Source organism: Dama dama, chromosome 18 (assembly GCF_033118175.1).
Source record: "Dama dama isolate Ldn47 chromosome 18, ASM3311817v1, whole genome shotgun sequence".
Taxonomy (NCBI): Eukaryota; Metazoa; Chordata; class Mammalia; order Artiodactyla; family Cervidae; genus Dama; species Dama dama.
Genome location: NC_083698.1, coordinates 14,305,835 through 14,325,981, shown reverse-complemented (window position 1 = coordinate 14,325,981; position 20,147 = coordinate 14,305,835). Strand labels below are relative to the sequence as shown.

At 42.9% G+C, this 20,147-nt stretch overlaps 1 protein-coding gene across 4 annotated transcripts in view; it reads left to right on the top strand.

Moving 5' to 3' along the window:
• ASNS (asparagine synthetase (glutamine-hydrolyzing)) overlaps nucleotides 1-20,147 on the top strand; it is a 136,174-nt gene that overhangs the window by 61,135 nt on the left and 54,892 nt on the right. For all 4 annotated transcript variants that reach the window (XM_061164946.1, XM_061164945.1, XM_061164944.1 and 1 more), the window contains one exon: nucleotides 19,590-19,675. The gene's annotated coding sequence lies outside the window, so the exon portion shown is untranslated. The remainder of the gene's footprint in view (nucleotides 1-19,589; nucleotides 19,676-20,147) is intronic.

Here is a 20,147-nt window from a genome sequence, read left to right as displayed (position 1 = left end):
TTGACTAGACGCACCTTTGTTGGCAAAGTAATGTCTCTGCTTTTTAATATGCTGTCTAGGTTGGTCATAAATTTCCTTCCAAGGAGCAAGCATCTTTTAATTTCATGGCTGCAATCACCATCTGCAGTGATTTTGGAACCAAAAAAAATAGTCTGTCATTTTTTCCATTGCTTCCCCATCTATTTGCCACGAAGTGATGGGACCAGATGCCATGGTCTTAGTTTTCTGAATGTTGAGCTTTAAGCCACCTTTTTCTACTCTCCTCTTTCTCTTTCATCAAGAGGCTCTTTAGTTCTTCTTTGCCTTCTGCCATAAGGGTGGTGTCATCTGCATATCTGAGGTTATTGATATTTCTTCCGGCAATATTGATTCCAGCTTGTGCTTCATCCAGCCCAGCGTTTCTCATGATGTACTCTGCATATAAGTTAAATAAGCAGGGTGACAATATACAGCCTTGATGTACTCCTTTTCCTATTTGGAACCAGTCTGTTGTTCCATGTCCAGTTCTCATGTTGCTTCCTGACCTGCACACAGATTTCTCAGGAGGCAGGTCAGGTGGTCTGATATTCCCATCTCTTTCAGAAGTTTCCATAGTTTGTTATGATGGTTTCATGTTAATGCTGTTTATTTTGTCTTAAAACTTGAAGTGTTGTTAAGCCTGGGGCTTGGTTGGTCAGCTCCCCTCCAGGGGCTCAACAATTTCAAGAATGTTCCACCATCTTATCTATGGTGCTGTAAGGCTGTAGTCAGGGCAGTGTCCAGGCAGGTTAGAAGCAAGGTCAGAGGCCTGTTCTGCTTTGTCTCTGAAGCCTAAACAAGACTGTTTATTTAATTTCCCTAACAGACATTTGGCAAAGTCTACTTTATTAACTTCAATTTATTATATTTTACTATTTTTTTAATTGCTGGATATAACAAAGTTTTCCCTTAGCATGAAAACGAATGCTTTTAAAAATCATAATTAGGGGAAAATTGCATTCTTCTCTGATAAAATACTAACATGTCAACAGTAATACTAGTTGCATATCAAAGACACCATAAAAGAAAAATTGCACTAGTAAAAATGTTCTGAAGACAGAGAAAACTTGGCAGTTTAAATTTTTAGTGCATCTTTTTCTCGTGTTTTGTTTGTTTGTGTATTTAATTTGCCAAACATTTATGGTTGTTGTTGTTCGGTCACTAAATTGTGTCAGACTCTCTGTGACCTCATGGACTGAGCACACCAGGCTTCCCTGTCCTTCACTGTGTCCCAGAGTTTTCTCAGATTCATGTCCATGGAGTTGGTGATGCTATCTGACCATCTCATCCTCTGCTGCTCCCTTCTTTTGCCTTCAGTCCCTCCCAGCATCAGGGTCTTTTCCAGAGAGTTGACTCTTCACATCGGATGGCCAAAGTATTGGAGCTTCAGCATCAGTCCTTCCAATGAAAATTCAGGGTTGATTTCCTTTAGGGATTGGCTGGTTTGACCTCCTGGCAGTCCAAGGGACTCTCAAGAGTCTTCTCCAGCACCACAGTTCAAAAGCATCAATTCTTTGGGGTTCAGCCTTCTTTATGGTGCAACTGTCATATCTGTACAAGATTACTGGAAAAAACATACCTTTGACTAGATGGACCTTTGTTGGTAAAGTGATGTCTTTGCTTTTCAATACACTGTCTGGGTTTGTCATAGCTTTTTTCCCAGGGAGCAAGAATCTTAATTTTGTGGCTGCAGTCATCATCTGAAGTGATTTTGGAGCCCAAGAAAATAAAATCTGCCAATGTTTCCACTTTTTCTCCATCTATTTGGCATAAAGTGATGGGACAGGATGCCATGATCTTAGTTTTTTGAATGTTGAGTTTTAAGCCAGCTTTTTCACTCTTCTCTTTCAACTTCATCAAGAGACTCTTTAGTTCCTCTTTGCTTTCTGCCATTAGAGTGGTATCATCTGCATACCACTTGTTGATATTTCTCCCAGCAATCTTGATTCCAGCTTGTGAGTCATCCAACCTGGCATTTTGCATGATGTACTCTGCATATACTGGAGGAGGGCATGGCAACCCACTCCAGTATTCTTGTCTGGAGAATGACATGGACAGAGGAGCCTGGCAGGCTACAGTCCATGGAGTTGCAAAGAGTTGGACACTACTAATGTGACTGAGCATGCACACACTCTGCATATAAGTTATATGCAGACTTGTTGGACTCCTTTCCCAATTTGGAACCAGTCGGTTGTTCCATGTAAGGTTCTAACTATTGCTTTTTGATCTGCATACAGGTTTCTCAGGGGACAGGTAGGGTGGTTTGGTATTCCCATCTCTTTAAGAATGTTCCAAAGTTTGTTGTGATTCACACAATCAAAGGCTTTCATGTAGTCAGGGAAGCAGAAGTAGATGTTTTTCTGGAATTCCCTTGCCTTCACTGTGATCTGACAAATATTGGCAATTTGATGTCTATTTCCTCTGCCTTTTCTAAATCCCACTTGTACATTTGGAAGTTCTCAGGTCACATACTATTGAAACCTAGCTTGAAGGATTTTTAACATAATCTCATAAACATTTATTAGGAAGTTACTATATGTTAGCACTTAGCTAGAAGCTGGGACTACAAAGATCAGTGTGGCAGCCGGTGCCCACTGAGAGGCTGTACTGTAGGCAGGTAAGACAGACACAGATGGGGATCGGGATGGGGAATACGTGTAACTCTATGGCTGATTCATATCAATGTATGACAAAACTCACTGAAATGTTGTGAAGTAATTAGCCTCCAACTAATAAAAAAAAAAAAAGACAGACACAGAGACAGTATTAATTGTAATACTTTTAATACTTTATAGAAAATATAGTTACCAAAATATTCTGAAGACACAGTGAGTGGCACCTCAATCCTGATGGACAGATGGAGGGGAGGACAGCTTTGTTGGAAACCTGAGTCCATTTCCAAATATGTGTTGGCTTGGCAGAGGGCAGGGGTTGAGAGTGGTGCAGGGCTAAAGTGGAGTTTGAAGTGTCTGTGGGATTTCCAGGTGGAGTGGTCCACTTCCCATTTGGAGATGGGAGTCAGAAGCAGGTGTGTAGGATAGAGAGTGAGAGATAGATTTGGAATTTCACCCAAGAAACTCTGTAGCAAGAAAAGATGCACGGCTGGGGATGAACATCTGAGAGGGCAGAGGCATGCTGGCTCCCAGAGGACCTCCAGAAGCAAAGAATCAAGATTCCCCAAGAGAACAAGAAAGTTCAGTTGTGGAACCAGGGGGACTCATCCACAGCCTTGAGGCCAAATTGGCCAAAAGTTTCACTTTTTGCTACTCAGGGTTTGTAATATTTTTAAAATAGTTCGCAACTTAGGTTGAGTGATGCCTCATAAAATCTGCATTTTTAGCTGCCCATGAAGCACTGGAATGTCTGGCCATGTAGGGCCTAGATTCCTCACAGCTGCACAGCAGCAGCCCTTTTGCTGGGGCAACGGGACTCTCCAGGACCCCACAGGCTCATATCTTGAGGTGGCAGTTTCGTTCATTGAGGTGACCTGCCTGACTCCTCTGGGCATTTACATCTGGGATCTTTCCCTAGAATTTCAAGAACGGTGTGATCTCCAAATGTCCACTGCAGCAGAGGAGTGACTAAGGAGTGAGAGAGTCTCCCCTGCCTTTCAGTTAGTAGGTTGTGAGTCACCGGAGTGGCCCGAGGAAGGGAAGATGAAGTAAACCACAGAAGCAGGCGAAATTACCATGGATTGAGGAGTGGCCAGGAGGGAACATGGTGAGGATAGAGGGGCAAGGGATCTTTTCCTTAAAGGGCCACAGAGCAGATCTTTTAGGCTTTGCTGGCCAGATGATCTCTGTCACAACTCTTCAACTACTCTGTTGTTCAGCACAAAAGCAGCTATAGATAATATATAAACAAATAAGCATGGCTATATTCCAGTCAGATTTTATTCGCAAAGATAGGCTTTCTGTGGCCCACAGCTTGCCCAGATGGCAAGGCTGAGAGGAAAGCCAATAGGCCAGTAGACAAGGGGAGGGGTTGGTAGAGAGGAGATGTCGAAGGTAAAGAAAACCAGGAGAATGACTGATGAGGCCCCTTCCAGAGGGAACAGGAGGGAGACAGGGCAAGGCCCTCAGTGGGGGTGAGGGGCGGAAGACCATGCCAGCCAAGGCAAGAGCTGAGCAGGGCTGGAGAGTAAGTTTGTAGTGTGTGAGTAAAAGGAAGTCGGATATTGATCGTGTTGCTGCTGGTGCCAGTTTTGTGGATAGAGCAGGAGTGAAGCAATCAACCAAGAGTCATTGAGAAGATGGGATGAAGAAGCTGGTCAAAAACAACTGAAAGTTGACAAACCGTGCTGAGGGCTCAGCTGAGCTTGGAAGCCACAAATAAATGTGTTGTCGCGTTGTTGCCATTCTGCATGGCAGCAGCAACACCAGAGCTTAGAATCAGAGAATGTACATGGTGAGTTTTGAGATCGTAATTCAGAACACATGGGTCTCCGTTGAGTAGTTGTAGATGAGGCCAAGAGGGTCCTGCAAGATGGGAAGGAGAGAACAGGTCAAGGAATTACAGGGGTTTTGTGAACAGATCCAGAGGGTGTGAAGATTGTTGTTCAGCCAGTAAGTTATGTCCGACTCTTTGTGACCCCATGGACTGTAGCATGCCAGGCTTCCCTGTCCTTCACTATCTCCTGGAGTTTGCTCAAATTCATGTCCATTGAGTCAATGATGCCATCCAATCATCTCATCCTCTGTCACCCACTTCTCCTGCCGTCAATCTTTCCCAGCATCAGGGTGTTTTCCAATGAGTCAGCTCTTCGCATTAGGTGGCCAGAGTATCGGTGCTTAAGTTTTAGCATCAGTCCTTCCAATGAATATTCAGGAATGATTCCCTTTAGGATTGACTGGTTTGATCTCCTTGCTGTCCAAGGGACTCTCAAGAGTCTTCTCCAATACCACAGTTTGAAAGCATCAATTCTTCACCACTCAGCCTTCTTTATGGTCCAACTCTCACATCCATAGATGACTACTGGAAAAAACATAACTTTGACTAGACAGACCTTTGTTGGCAAAGTGATATCTCTGTTGTTTAACATGCTGTCTTAACTTTTCATAACTTTTTGTCATAACTTTTCTTCCAAAAGAAAAGATAAGTGTAAAGATGGAGAGCAGAAAAGATATAGGAAGTGATTTGAGAACAAATGATTGGGGTTTATAATTTCTATGTTGGGGCATTTCCAGGATATTAAGATCCAGGTCAGGCTTCTTTATTAGGGGACTGACATGCAAGGCAGCAAAGAACAGTCGGTATCGGGAAGTAAAGTTGCTGACTAGCTATCTTCACAGAGGCTGAAATCCCTTAGGATTTCGAGTGAAGGGGCTTTCACTCACTCAGTGATGGAGAGAGACCTGAGGCAGCAGATGGCAGCAATGAGGAGGAGTGGAGGACGTGTGTCTGTATGGCATGGGCATTTGCAAGAGGTGGGAGCAATAAACTCCTTCTAGGCTGGCAGGCGCCTGTTTTAGCCCTGCGGAGTCAGCACTTTCCATTGCCAAGTTCCGTTGCCAGTTCATCACTGTCTCTACAGACAGGCCGGTGGGGGCCTGTTCAAGATGTAGAGGAGGAGTGTGTTGCTCATGTGCTTACCCTCTCCTTACAAGTCCCTTCAAGCCCCACTGTGAGCTTTCTCTCAAACTTCTGTGATGTAGTCCTGTCAATAGAGAATATGTGGGACTTCCCTGGTGGTCCAGTGGTTAAGAATACACCTTGCAATGCAGGGGGCGTGAGTTCAATCCCTGGTTGGGGAACTAAGATCCTGCGTTCCTCGGAGCAACTAAGCCTACGAGTCACAACTAAGAGAGTCAGTATGGCGGTAAGGAAAGATCCCAAGACCCAACCCAGCCAAATAAACAAGGAAATAAATATTTGTAAAAGTTAGAGAATGTGTCGGCTTTCCCAGCCAGCCTGCTTCTTTTGGCCTGTCTCTGATTCTATTCAAGCTGCAGCTCCTCTTTCACTAACAGGTGGACAGGTGGTCAGAATATCTCTGCAAATGTTCCAGGGAGAGGAGCCAGGAGTCTTCTTAAATGACAGACCCCCACCCCTACCCCCATAGGGGCTGTATGACTGGCACTGTGGCAGAATCCATTTGGAATCACAGGTCACGGAGGGTTCAAGTTGTGGACAGTTAGTGAGAATTCTTCTGCAAGTTCCACCCTGAGACAGGCCTCAGACCAGGACTCCCCAGGTGGAAGATTCTGAGGAGCCTCCGAAGAACTAGAATAATGGACTTAATGAAAGAGAACCATACACATGCAGCTTATTTAAACTGCACACAGTATAGTTTGTACCACATGGTTAACCACTCTGTTTAATAACCCACCCTTATCCCCTCTCCCCCCGTTTTCTCCCAGAAATTGAATTTTTGCTTTTGGCACCAAGTATGAGCTGGCCCTTCAAGTTTAGAGAAAGGGACAGATCACACAGGAATTACGTCAGAAGATGCCGGACCCAGGGCTGGGCCATGCCCTCGTCTCTGGAGTCTTAGGAATGGAAGCTGAGTCCACATGCTTCCTCAGCTGTTGTGTCTGTGATCTTCCCTGTCAGCTGTTTAAAGAATAGCTGAGGAAGGAGGCCTGCATGCCTCTGGGCTCCCTCTGCATGTTTCAAGCATGAGTCAGACCCAGAGGCTAGCGTTTAACTGAGCTGCAGCCCTTATCTCTCCAGATTAGCATCTCTGAAAGCAGCCAGTGCCGACAGATATAAGGATCAGAGAATGCCAAGCCTTAATTCTGGGGAGTGGGGCATCCTGGCCCACACCCTGAGGAGACAGTGTTCAGCCTTCAGATAAGATAAAAAGAAGGGAAAAAAATTCACCCCTGGTTCTCACACTAGAGAGAAGAATCAATCCTTATGGCAAAAACATTTTGCAATTTTTGGTTTGTTTTAACAAGTCTGAAACCTATCCAGCCAACATAGCTCATTTTACTGGCAAAGTGTTTTTTTTTTTTTAATTCTTATTTATATTATATTAATTAATTTATTTATTTTTGGCTGCATCGGGTCCTAGTTGTGGCACACAGTATTCTAGTTCCCTGACCAGGGATCAAACTGGCATTGGAAGGTGTATTCTCAACCACCAGGCCATTAGGGAAGTCCTGCAAGGTGGTTTTTAACATGTCATCTAAGCCAGTGCACAGTCATTTAGTAACCCTTATATAGATGCGATGATATACTGGGTCAAGACACTAGGACACACTGCTAAGAATTTGTTTGATTTTCATTTAGTAATGCCTGTTCTTTGCAGTGTGGCGGGAAAATGGCACTGGTTTGGTTTTCAACCCAAAGCAGTTATTTAAAAATCGTACACAGAAATCACCTGGAATTTTTTTAAAAATTCTGACTTCCAGGCCTCACTACAGAGAAATCACATCAGAATCCATGGAGGTGGGAACCAGGAGTCAGGAGTCATAGATTTCCCAGGGGATTGCCATGAACAGCCATGTCAGAGACCACCCACCCCCTGAAGAATCACATTTACCCATGTGACCATCCTCTGTCTATGGGATTTTCCAGGCAAGAATACTTGAGTGGGTAGCCATTCCCTTCTCCAGGGATCTTCCTGGCCCAGGGATTGAACCAGAGTCTCCTGCATTGCAGGCAAATTCTTTACTGTCTGAGCCACCAGGGAAACCCAAGTGACCACAAGTGTCTCTGTTAATTCAGTTCATCTTGTATTTGCTGCCATTTTGACTTGGCACTCTGAGAGTTTCTTTGATTATCCTGAGGATATTTCTGGATCCTAATAAAGTCATAATCACTGGGCAGCAGCAGGGATAAGAGCCAGGTGGAAAGAAGAGGTCTCATGAACCACAGGGGAAATGTCCTCAGTCATGAAACCTGAAGGCGTGCAGAGCATCTATCCAGGTCAGAGGTACTGAGCTCTGAGTCTGGACAGCCAAATGAGGCAGCAGAAGCAGTAGATCTGGGGTAAGTGGGGAGTATACCAGAGAGATTTTCTGGAATAATTTCTCTCTGCAACTGGAGAGAAAGCTTATAAGCCAATTTATAAGCCAGGTGTAGTAGGATACTAGGGTGGACTTGCTCTGTTTAAAGAATCAGGAACACAGTGTACAGACTCTCAAAGTCTTTAAGTCTGTAAGGTGATGATTCTGAGAATGATTTTTTTTTTTTCTCAGTTGAGAATTTCGATGATTATTATTTTGTCAAGAAAATAACTACATTCCTTTATCAAATATGTATTCAGTGCCTTTTCTGTGCTAGGCACACCATTTGTTACTAGAGATACAAAGATTAAATAGAACATAGTATATGCCTGTGTGAATCAATATCCTAGATGGGGAAAAGGGTGCATAAATCAAACCTTTTTAAATAAAAGGGTAGCAAAAAAATTATGCTAGATTTGGACACAGTTCTGTGAGTCTGATGTTAACCCTAATGGCATCAACCCTCATTGATTTCATTTTCCTTCTTCCATTGCTATATCCTGGACTCTGTATTTTTTACATATAATGTAAATTAAATACTCCATTGGTTTGTCCTGCTATTGTCAGAAGAAAGTAGGATTCTTAGCAGGGGAGGCCAGACAGTTTGGGATCCTAAACTTAAGAGCGAGGAGCAACTTCTCTGAAGTCTGGTGTGTTACTGAACCAGAGAGAATTCTGTACAGTGATTAAGGCAGGCAGAATTGCTACAGTAACTGTTTCTTTTGAAATCTTTTCAGGTTTTCAGCCATGTTGACTGTTTCTACCATACTAAAATTGAGTGAAAATATTTGCGTGACCTACATCTCTGCTCCCAGTGATAATTATTCAATCTTCTGTCACATCTTCTTTCCTAAATTTGTTGTTCAGTTGCTAAGTTGTGTCTGACTCTTGCAACCCTGTGGACTGTAGCCTGCCAGGCTCCTCTGTCCGTGGGATTTCTCAGGCAAGAATACTGGAGTGGGTTACCATTTCCACCTCCAGGGCATCTTCCAGACCCAGGGATTGAACCAGCATATCCTGCATTGACAGGCAGAATTTTTACTCTTGAGCCACCAGGGAATCCGAATCACTGAATAGTGATCTCCAGTCTTTTAAATATCTTTGGCCTGTCCCCTCAATGCATTTACTTGCAGTCTCCATGTGAATTCTTGGGTCTCTTCCCTTTTTCTCATTTCCTGACCCCTCCTTCAATGTCTCATCATCTCTTTGCTGCTTTATTACACATTTTCCCAGTGGGCTCCCTCAGGCACCACTGTAGAGGGTGCTGAGCTGAACTGTAACGTGCTTATTAGAACAGTACTTTATACAAGAAATCATAACTGTTGTGTTTATAATATCCAGCGAGACTGAGGCAAAGAAAAATAAAAGGGTAGCAAAAAATACTGATGAGAAGGGAATGATCTAGGCAGAAGAGAGAAAGTACTAAGACATAAAGGGATATAGATGCTCAAAACCAGCATGACCAATGATGTAGTAAGGTGGGTCAGTGATATTTACCAAGCTGATTCAGGGCTTAAAGAGGGTGGCAGATTTGCTAAACCATTACACAGAAACCAGACAGACCCAGGGAGCCCGAAGGTGAAATTAGATTATCCAACACAAGACACTGAGCAAGCCCAGCTGCTTGTATACAGTGTTTGTATTTGGAATAAATAAGCTGCAACTGCTATTCCTTCCTTCCAGGCTTCCAGCCTAGGAGTGGAGTTGGGATGAAATGAACACAACAGTTTAAATGTCCATGTTCTGGCTTACATGATTCAAAACAGGAAGAGTTTGATTTATTTCTGGGGTGGCTCAGTGGCCTATCCCTCCTGGTCTCATCCATGCAGAGTTTGTGCATTGAGACCACCTCCTGCCCAGTCTCTAATGGCAGAAGCATTAGTGCTATCCTGCACCTCCCTGATGTGCCAGACAGCAAGTCTACGTGACTGCCTTCCCTTTTCTAAAAAAAAATTTATTTATTTTTGGTGGTGCCGAGTTCTTCGTTCTTGCACGGGCTTTTCTCTAGTTGTGGAGATCGGGGACCACTCTTCATTGTGGTGCAGGGACTGCTCATTCCAGTGGCTTCTCTTGTGGCAAACCACAGGCTCTAGGCACTCGGGCTTCAGTAGTTACAACTCGCAGGCTCTAGAGTGCAGGCTCAGTAGTTACCGCGCCAGGCTTAGTTGCTCCGGGGCATGTGGGATCTTCCCCCAGGGATCAAACAGGTGTCCCTTGCATTGCAGAGTGGATTCTTAACCACTGGACCACAAGGGAAACCCCTGCCTTCCCTCTTCTACTCAGCACGTTCACCAGTCCCTCCACCCTGTGGTCCACTGGAATGGCTGCCAGAGTCCTGCTTCCAGCCAGCACACCTGGTCCTGCCACCTCCTGCTTCAAAACCTGTGCTCCCCTGTCGTCTCCAGGGTGACGTGTAGCACTCTCAGCCTTGCCTCCTAGAGCCTCTGATGGCTGTCTGACCCCATCGCCTGTGCTTCCAACACTTATCTCCACAAACTGGAGCTCTAGTAGATGACTCCAGAAGCTGCCAGGACTGTCCATGCTGCACTGTCATTGTTCATCCTTGGACTGTCTCTCCCTTCTACGTCTGACTGAGAAATGCATAGTTACTCAGCCACAGTGCAGTGCTTCCCAAGTGTGGCTGGTCACGCAGATCATCTCAGGATTGCTTTTAATATTAATACACACACACACACACACACACACACACACACTTGGGAATGCTGGGCCATGCTTCAGAGCTGTGGATTCCTAAGATATGAAAGAATATTTGAGTTTTTCTAAAGATGAGAACCATCAAGAATATAGTATCTTTATTTATAATCTTTTGATTTGAAGGCCTATTTTTTGCCTCACCTAAAACTGATATGCATTCATATTTTTGAGTAACAACTGCTAGTAATAGTAAAAAATAAAAAAATATATATTTATAAGCAGTTCGGTATGTATTGAAATCTTGCCCATGTCACCCTAAGCCCTCTGAAATCAGAATTGTGGGAGACCTCTGAGGGGAGGGGGAAGCTTCTGATCTGGGTCCTCTCATCTGGAGAGATGACCCTGGCAGCCCCTGGTCTCCCCAGCCTCAGGCCGAATGCCCAATTCTATAGGTCCATGCAAGGCTCTTCTCTTGTTTTATTTATTTACTCCCTGTTTTTCAGTAATTTTTTTAAATCTAAACATTCTAAAGTATTTAATGTCTGTTTTTTGTATGCATTCTGACATGATATGGTGGCTTCCCTGGTGGCTCAACGGTAAAGCATCTACCTGCAATGTGGGAGACCTGGGTTCAATCCCTGAGTCCAGAAGATCCCCTGGAGAAGGAAATGGCAACCCACTCCAGTACTCTTGCCTGGAAAATCCCATGGACAGAGGAGCTTGGTAGGCTGCAGTCCATGGGGTCACAAAGAGTCGGACATGACTGAGCAATTTCACTTTCTTTCTTTACATGACATGTATTGCTTGTGGGCAGAAGTTTGACTTATGTAAGTTTATTCAAATGTTACTGTTATCTGTCTCATCTTGTTTCTTTTGCCTGGATTGCCATTTTGGAAGGAATTGGGAAATCCTGGAGCCCTGCAATGGACATTTATCACATTTTTAATGAAATACCCACTACGTGCTACTCTAATAAGGAAGGAGGCAGTTTGATGATGTGGCTAAGAACGCTGGCTCTGGGTTCTGAATGCCAGCATTCAAATCCTAGCTTCTTCACTTATTAGCTTCATAGTCTTAGGTAGGTTACTAAATCTCTCTGCCTTCTAGTTTTATCACTTGTAACGTGGGGACACTTTAGCACACCTCAGAGGTTGTTGTGAGGGTTGCATGTGATAAGCATATCTATCTGGGCTGTTCCTCTTATTGGAGAAAAGTCACACTACAGACTGTACTGCAAATGTTGATAATTTCCACTCCCTCATGGATCCTCAGTGAGGCTCATAGGCCCCCTTAGTTATAGTTAAATCCTCTTTAGCAGCTTCTTCCTAGGTTTCCTAGGTTCTCAAATCCCTTTATCCCCAGCAGGTTCACATTTGCCAGCCTTGCCTCTTATTTATGTATTTATTTTTATTGGAGGATGATTCTTTACATTGTTGTGTTGATTTCTGCCTCTTATTATTTAAGGCTTAAGTCCTTCACCTACACTGGAAGTTCAAGGTTCTTGCACTTGGGGAAATAACACGCCAAAAGGGGTGCAGGCAACAAAGATGTAAATGAATCATATGGAAAATGTTTTTATCTAACTAGAAATGCTTTGTTTGACAACAACATAATGGGGAATCTTTCATTTGGGTGAAAGGGGAAGCCTTTCTGCAGAGGTGACATTGAAGCTGAGACAAGGCTGCCATGTGAAGATCAACCAGCAACAAGACACTGAAATCCAGGAAGTAAGGAGGAAGATAGCAGGAGATCAGACCAGACCAGGCAGTTCAGTGGAGCTTACTGTGATGAAAGAAATGTTCTACATCTATGCTGTAGGAACCACTAGCTGCCTGTGGCTACTAAATTTAAGATAATACAGATTACATCAAACCTAAAATTCAGCTTTTCAGTCACACTAGTCACACGTGGTTCCATGAATATAGTGAGTGTTAGTTGCTTAGTCATCTCAGACTCTTTGCGACCCCATATACTGTGGCCCACCAGGCTCCTCTGCCCATGGAATTCTCCAGGCGAGAATACTGGAATGGTTTGTCATTCCCTTCTCCAGGGGCTCTTCCTGACCCAGGGATTGAACCCAGGTCTCCTGCATTCCCATCTGAGCCACCAGGGATGGATACAAATATATGTAAAAATTATTAACAAAATATTAAAGAATTTTTTTCCTATTACTAGCATTTCAAATGCTCTTTATAATCCTACCATTTAAATGTGTACAGTAAATACATTTTTCAAGAAATGGGGCTTCTAGTCCTTATATCTGCAGAGATTTATCATCAGTGTGTGTGTGTGTGCTCAGTCGTGTCTGACTCTGTGAGTTCATGAACTATAGCTCGCCAGGCTCCTCTGTCCATGGGATTTTCCAGGCAAGAATACTGGAGTGGGTTACCATTTCCTACTCCAGGGGATTTTCCTGACCCAGGGATTGAACCACTGTCTCCTGCAGCTCCCACATTGGCAGGCAGATTCTTTACCACTGAGCTACCTGGGAAGCCCATTTATGGTCAGAGTATTGATTAAAGGTCCTTGGCCCTGTCTGCCACCTGAATCACTAGGAAACGTGGACATCTGGGCTGTCTAGGCCTAGGGCTCAGGCATATGAACCTCTATTTTTATTAACTTTTTATTGAAGTGAACATATCATGTCATAAACGTGAATTTTTATGAACTGACCAAACTTGGGTAACCAGCACTTAGATCAAGAAACAGATTATCACCAGCAGCTCAAGGGAGCCATTTGTACCCCAGCCAAAGTTATTACAGTCCAGCCAAAGTTGTCAATATCCTGACTAACATATGGAATTATTTTGCTTTTGGAATTAAAAAAAAACAACTAAATACATACTCTTGGGTTTAGCTTCTCTTCCTCAGTGTTGTGTGAGAGTCACTCATATTGCTGCAGATAGTTCTGATTCATTTATTCTCACTTTTGTATAGTATTTCATTCTGTGAATAAACCTCAGTTTATTTATCCATACGAGTTAACAACTGGTATTTGATATCTCTTATATTTGACACAAGAGTTTGAGCAAGCTCCAGGAGATGGTGAAGGACAGGCATGCTGCAGTCCATGGGGTCATGAAGGGTCAAACACGACTGAGCAACAAAACAGCAGCAATTGAGATCTATTAAAATGAAGAACTTCTATTCAACAAAAGTCACCATTAAGAGAATGAGATGTAAAGAAAAATATTCTCCATATTATATATATCTCCATACATGCATATGTATCTCCATACATGCATATTATATATGAATTAGTAGAAAACCAACTCGAAAAAATACTTGACACATCTCAAAAGAAAATACACAAATAACCAATAAACACTTGCTAAACTTCAGGAGTGGTTCAGGATATGGAAATTAAGACAATCACTGGAATGGTTAAACTATAAAGGCGCAATGGGCTCAATAAAGGACAGAAATGGTATGGACTTAACAGAAGCAGAAGATACTAAGAAGAGGTGGCAAGAATACACAGAAGAACTGTACAGAAAAGATCTTCACGACCCAGTTAATCATGATGGTGTGATCACTCACCTAGAGCCAGACATCCTGGAATGTGAAGTCAAGTGGGCTTTAGGAAGTATCACTATGAACAAAGCTAGTGGAGATGATGGAATTCCAGTTGAGCTATTTCAAATCCTAAAAAATGATGCTGTTAAAGTGCTACACTCAATATGCTAGCAAATTTGGAAGACTCAGCAGTGGCTACAGGACTGGAAAAGGTCAGTTTTCATTCCAATCCCAAAGAAAGGCAATGCCAAAGAATGTTCAAACTACCGCACAATTGCACTCATTTCACACACTAGTAAAGTAATGCTCAAAATTCTCCAAGCCAGGCTTCAGCAATATGTGAACCGTGAACTTCCAGATATTCAAGCTGGTTTTAGAAAAGGCAGAGGAACCAGAGATCAAATTGCCAACATCCGCTGGGTCATTGAAAAAGCAAGAGAGTTCCAGAAAAACATCTGCTTCTGCTTTATTGAGTATGCCAAAGCCTTTGACTGTGTGGATCACAATAAACTATGGAAAATTCTGAAAGAGATGGGAATACCAGACCACCTGACCTGCCTCTTGAGAAGCCTGTATGCAGGTCAGGAAGCAACAGTTAGAACTGGACATGGAACAACAGACTGGTTCCAAATAGGAAAAAGAGTGCGTCAAGACTGTATATTGTCACCCTGCTTATTTAACTTATATGCAGAGTGCATCATGAGAAATGCTGGGCTGGATGAAGCACAAACTGGAATCAAGATTGCCGGGAGAAATATCAATAACCTCAGATGTGCAGATGACACTACCCTTATGGCAGAAAGTGAAGAAGAACGAAAGAGCCTCTTGATGGAAGTGAAAGAGGAGAGTGAAAAAGTTGGTTTAAAGCTCAACATTCAGAAAACTAAGATCATGGCATCCAGTCCCATCACTTCATGGCAAATAGATGGGGAAACAGTGGAAACAGTGTCAGACTTAATTTTTTTGGGCTCCAAAATCACTGCAGATGGTGATTGCAGCCATGAAATTAAAAGATGCTTACTCCTTGGAAAGAAATTTATGACCAACCTAGACAGCATATTAGAAAGCAGAGACATTACTTTGTCAACAAAGGTCCATCTAGTGAAGGCTATGGTTTTTCCAGTAGTCATGTATGGATGTGAGAGTTGGACTATAAAGAAAGCTGAACGTAAAAGAGTTGAATTTGAACTGTGGTGTTGGAGAAGACTCTTGAGAGTCCCTTGGACACCTAGGAGATCAAACCAGTCAATCTCTAAAAGAAATCAACCCTGAATATTCATTGGAAGGACTGATGCTGAAGTTCCAGTACTTTGGCCACCTGAATCAAAGACCCAACTCATTTGAAAAGACCCTGATGCTGGGAAAGGTTGAAGGTAGGAGGAGAAGGGATGACAGAGGATGAGATGGTTGGATGGCATCACCGACTCAATGGACATGAGTTTGAGCAAGCTCTGGGAGATAGTGAAGGACAGGGAAACCTGATGTTCTGCAGTCCATGGGGTTGCACAGAGTCAGACATGACTTAGCGACTGAACAACAACAATGAAACTATGAAGGGCAATTGCCGCATCATGTTAGGACCATTTATCAAACACATGCCCTGTGCTGTGCATTATAATTTATGCTTTTCAGTCATTTCTCTTCACCTCTATACCTCACAACAATTTTTCAGTGTGAATATTTTAATTTCATTTAACAGTTGGGATGCTTAGGATAAGCAAGGGGAAAATTTGCTGGAGGTCCCAAAACCTGTAAATAGCAGAGGCTGGGTTTAACTTCGTTTGTGTGATTGTAAAGATGGTGTCCTCTCTGCCTGACACTTGGGCTGTCAGAGTCAGGCTGGAGAAAAGGGTCTAAGCATGTGGTCTACACACCAGGCCTGGGAGCTCTTTGGTTGAAATGAGGGAATAGAAGACCTCAGATCCTGCACCCCTTGAGGGTGATATTGTCCACAAGGAGGTGGCAAAACACAGATATTACAGTGTTTTGTGGTCCTAACCAAGGGCCGGAGTCTTCTCCAACACCACAGTTCAAAAGCATCAATTCTTCAGCACTCAGACTTCTTTATGGTTCAACTCTCACATCCATACATGACTACTGGAAAAACCATAGCTTTGACTAGATAGGCCTTTGTTGGTAAAGTAATGTCTATGCTTTTTAATATGCTGTCTAGGTTGGTCATAGCTTTTCTTCCAAGGAACTAGTGTCTTTTAATTTCCTGGCTGCAGTCATCATCTGCAATGATTTTGGAGGCCAAGAAAATAAAGTCTCTCACTGTTTCCATTGTTTCCACATCTATTTGCCATGAAGTGATGGGACTGGATACCATGATCTTAGCTTTTTTAATGTTGAATTTTAAGCCAACTTTTTCACTTTCCTCTTTCACTTTCATCAGGAGGCTCTTTAGTTCTTCTTCACTTTCTGCCATAACGGTGGTGTAATCTGCATATCTGAGGTTATTGATATTTCTCCCGGCAATCTTGATTCCAGCTTGTGCTTCATCCAGCCTGGCATTTCGAATGATGTACTCTGCATATAAGTTAAATAAGCAGGGTGACAATATACAGCCTTGATATACTCCTTTCCCAATTTGGAACCAATTTGTTGTTCCATGTCCAGTTCTAACTGTTACTTCTTGACCTGCATACAGCTTTCTTAGGAGGCAGGTAAGGTCATCTGGTATTCCCATCTCTTTAAGAACTTTCTATAGTTTGTCATGATTCACACAGTCAAAGGCTTTAAGTTCAGTTCAGTCGCTTAGTAATGTCTGACTCTTTGTGACCCCATGGACTGCAGCATGCCAGTTTTCCCTGTCCATCACCCACCAGCTCCCAGAGCTTGCTCAAACTCGTGTTCATTGAGTCAGGGATGCCATTCAACCATTTTATCCTCTGTCCTCCCCTTCTCCTCCTGCCTTCAATCTTTCCCAGCATAAGGGTCTTTTCTAGTGAGTCAGTTTTTCACATCAGGTGGCCGAAGTATTGGAACTTCAGCTTCAGCATCAGTCCTTCCAATGAATATTCAGGGTTGATTTCCTTTAGGAGTGACTGGTTGAATCTCCTTGCAGTCCAAGAGACTCTCAAGAGTCTTCTCCAACATCAGGGTTCAAAAGCATTAATTCTTCAGTGCTCAGCTTTCTCTATAGTCCAACTCTCACATCCATACATGACTACTGGAAAAAAAAAAAGGTCATCCATACATCACTACTTTTGACTAAAGTCAAAGGCTTAAGCATAGTCAATGAAGCAGAAGTAGATGTTTTCCTGAAATTCTCTTGCTTTTTCTGTGATCCAACAGATGTTAGCAATTTCATCTCTGGTTCCTATCCCTTTTCTAAATCCGGCTTGAACATCTGGAAGTTCTCAGTTCACATACTGTTGAAGCCTAGCTTGGAGAATTTTGAGCCTTACTTTGCTAGCATGTGAGATGAGTACAATTGTGTGGTAGTTTGAACATTCTTTGGCATTGTCTTTCTTTGGGATTGGGAAGAAAACTGACCTTTTCCAGTCCTGTGGCCACTGCTGAGTTTTCCACATTTGCTGACATATTGAATGCAGCACTTTAACAGCATTATGTTTTAGGATTTGAAATAAATGATGTGATTAAATCCTACCAGTTCGCTCATACCACCCCAGAATCTTATTATCCCTGTTGGATTCAGAGACTCCAGTTTGATAGCAGCACTTCCCCATCTCATTTCTAACCTTTAGAGAATAGCCACCAGAGCACTCTTTATGGAAGCTGTAATTCCTTTCCCAGTGCATTTCTCAAAGCCGTAGTGGAAGGAGTATCCTCTGAGCCATTCTGGGGGACATAGTTAGAGATACCTGAACAAGTAGTGCATAATAAATCCACTGAAGCATGTCATTTTCTCCAAAGCCTTTGGATCCCTTGATCATTATACCAAGAAGCTTATGAAACTTCAAGTTCATTTACGGTAAAGTCCCTTTTACTCCAGGTTTAGGATCATTTGTAACTGCTCAAGCTAACACACTAATTTCAGAATCTCTGCTTAGCGCACTTAACTAATTTCAGTGGGTCCAACACTGCCTTTCTTCTTCCAAGATCCAGTACAATTTAAAATCCATTCTCTTGCACATTACTGAGGTTCTTTCCGTGCATACTGACAAAATATTGCAGTTCTTGAGGTGTGCATTGACCTCCTTGTGAATCACAGTGCATGGCTTACTTCCTGGGCCCTGCTGGGACTGGAGTCTGGATACTGGTCTAGAAGTAATGAGAGGCATGATCTTCAAAGAAGATCAACTGTTTGATGCTAGGTGACCACCTCAGGGGAAGACATAGGTTCTTCTAATGGGGGATGACTGATGTCCTCAGACTGTGGTAGAAGGAAGGGCTGCTTCTCCTGGCAAAGGAGGATCAGTAGGAATTTAGGGGTTCCAAGGTCCCCTGACTCATTGAAATCTGCTCCCACATTCCTGTCCCAAATTTTAAGTCATATTTCTTCTCAATCGATGTCCTAACTTTAACATAAGAAACCCTGCAAAGTCAACTTGTGTTGTAATTCAGCCACCCACAGGATTAAATTTCATGTTTGGTTTTGGAAACCTTGGTCTTATGGTCCAGGATATCCTTATCTTTCAGGACAGTTATAAATCCTTAAGAGCATCAGTTTTTTTCCCACACATTCTTCAGTGCACTTAGAAGCACTCATTGACTCACAAACATTTTTACTTTCACTAAAAATCTTCCTTGGTAGCAATGAATTCACTCAAATCCTTGCCTTCTATTAACAGTTGATTACACATTATCACCTTGATGTCTCCAGGTGATACTTCAGGTAATTCTTTTGCATGTCATAAGCTACCTCTGTCTCCTGTACTGTTGCCTGCCTAACTGCATTAGGAAATCAGTTCCAGATAACCCACAGCTAACTTAGAGAACCATCCTTAAGTTTCTGTTCCCTGGGATCACTTTTAGTATCAATTTCTGTATCAGTGAGGGTTCAGTCAGGGAAACAACCACTGTGCCTAGTATGAAATATTGGATCTATTATAGGATTTGAAAGTGAAAAAGTGAAAGTGTTAGCCACTCAGTTGTGTCTGACTCTTTGCGACCCCATGGACTGTAGCCATGGACTCTGTCCATGGGATTCTCCATGCAAGAATACTGGAGTGGATATCCATTCCCTTCTCCAGGGGAATCTTCTGAGCCAGGGATCAAACCCACGTCTCTTATGTCTCCTGCTTTGGGAGGTGATTCTTTACTACTAGTGCCACCTGGGAAGCCAGACTTAGGCCTTATGCAGTTGTGGTAAGAGATGGAGCACTTTCTGGAAAACTTGTGCCTTTGTGTCTGGTGGAGGCCCGAGGCCACTGAAGTCAGTAGGTCCAGGAGTTGGGAACAAAAGCTGACTGTGAAGCAGGGGAGACTGGGAAAAAACTGGGATCACATCTGTCTCTCAGTGCTTCCAACTTTATGATGCAGGTGACCTTCCTCCAGGACCAGGTCCGGGGCATGGAGAAGACAGAAGAGGAATAATGAAGGGAGCTGGAACTTCAGGCTCCAACAAGGTACACTGACAAGTCAGTAGCAACAAAGTGAACTGCTGAAGGGTACCCTATAGTGACCTTAGACCTCAATGATGCTGTTTTGCTTTGAACGGTGAAATCTCATGCAGTTTTCTCTTAGATCAAAATGTAACCCACAACCACACAGGGAAGAGAATTCTGGGAAATGCAGCTCCGATTTAGCTAAATTAGCAAAGGAGTTAGCCACCACAGAAGGGGTTGAATTCGTGGTTGATTTTGGAAATAGAGCTAATAGCAGTTATGGATGGATTGTATCTGTTAGATGAGTGAGGGGGTTATTTGCACATTTTTTGTTGGAACGATTTTCTTTAACTCAAAATTTTGATTCCTTTTTTGGAGTAAAACAGGCTCTTCACTCTTTACAAGATTCTTTTCTGAAACTTCTTTCAGTTGTTTATTTTTATTGAAGTGTAGTTGACATACAACATCATATAAATTACAGGTATACAGTATA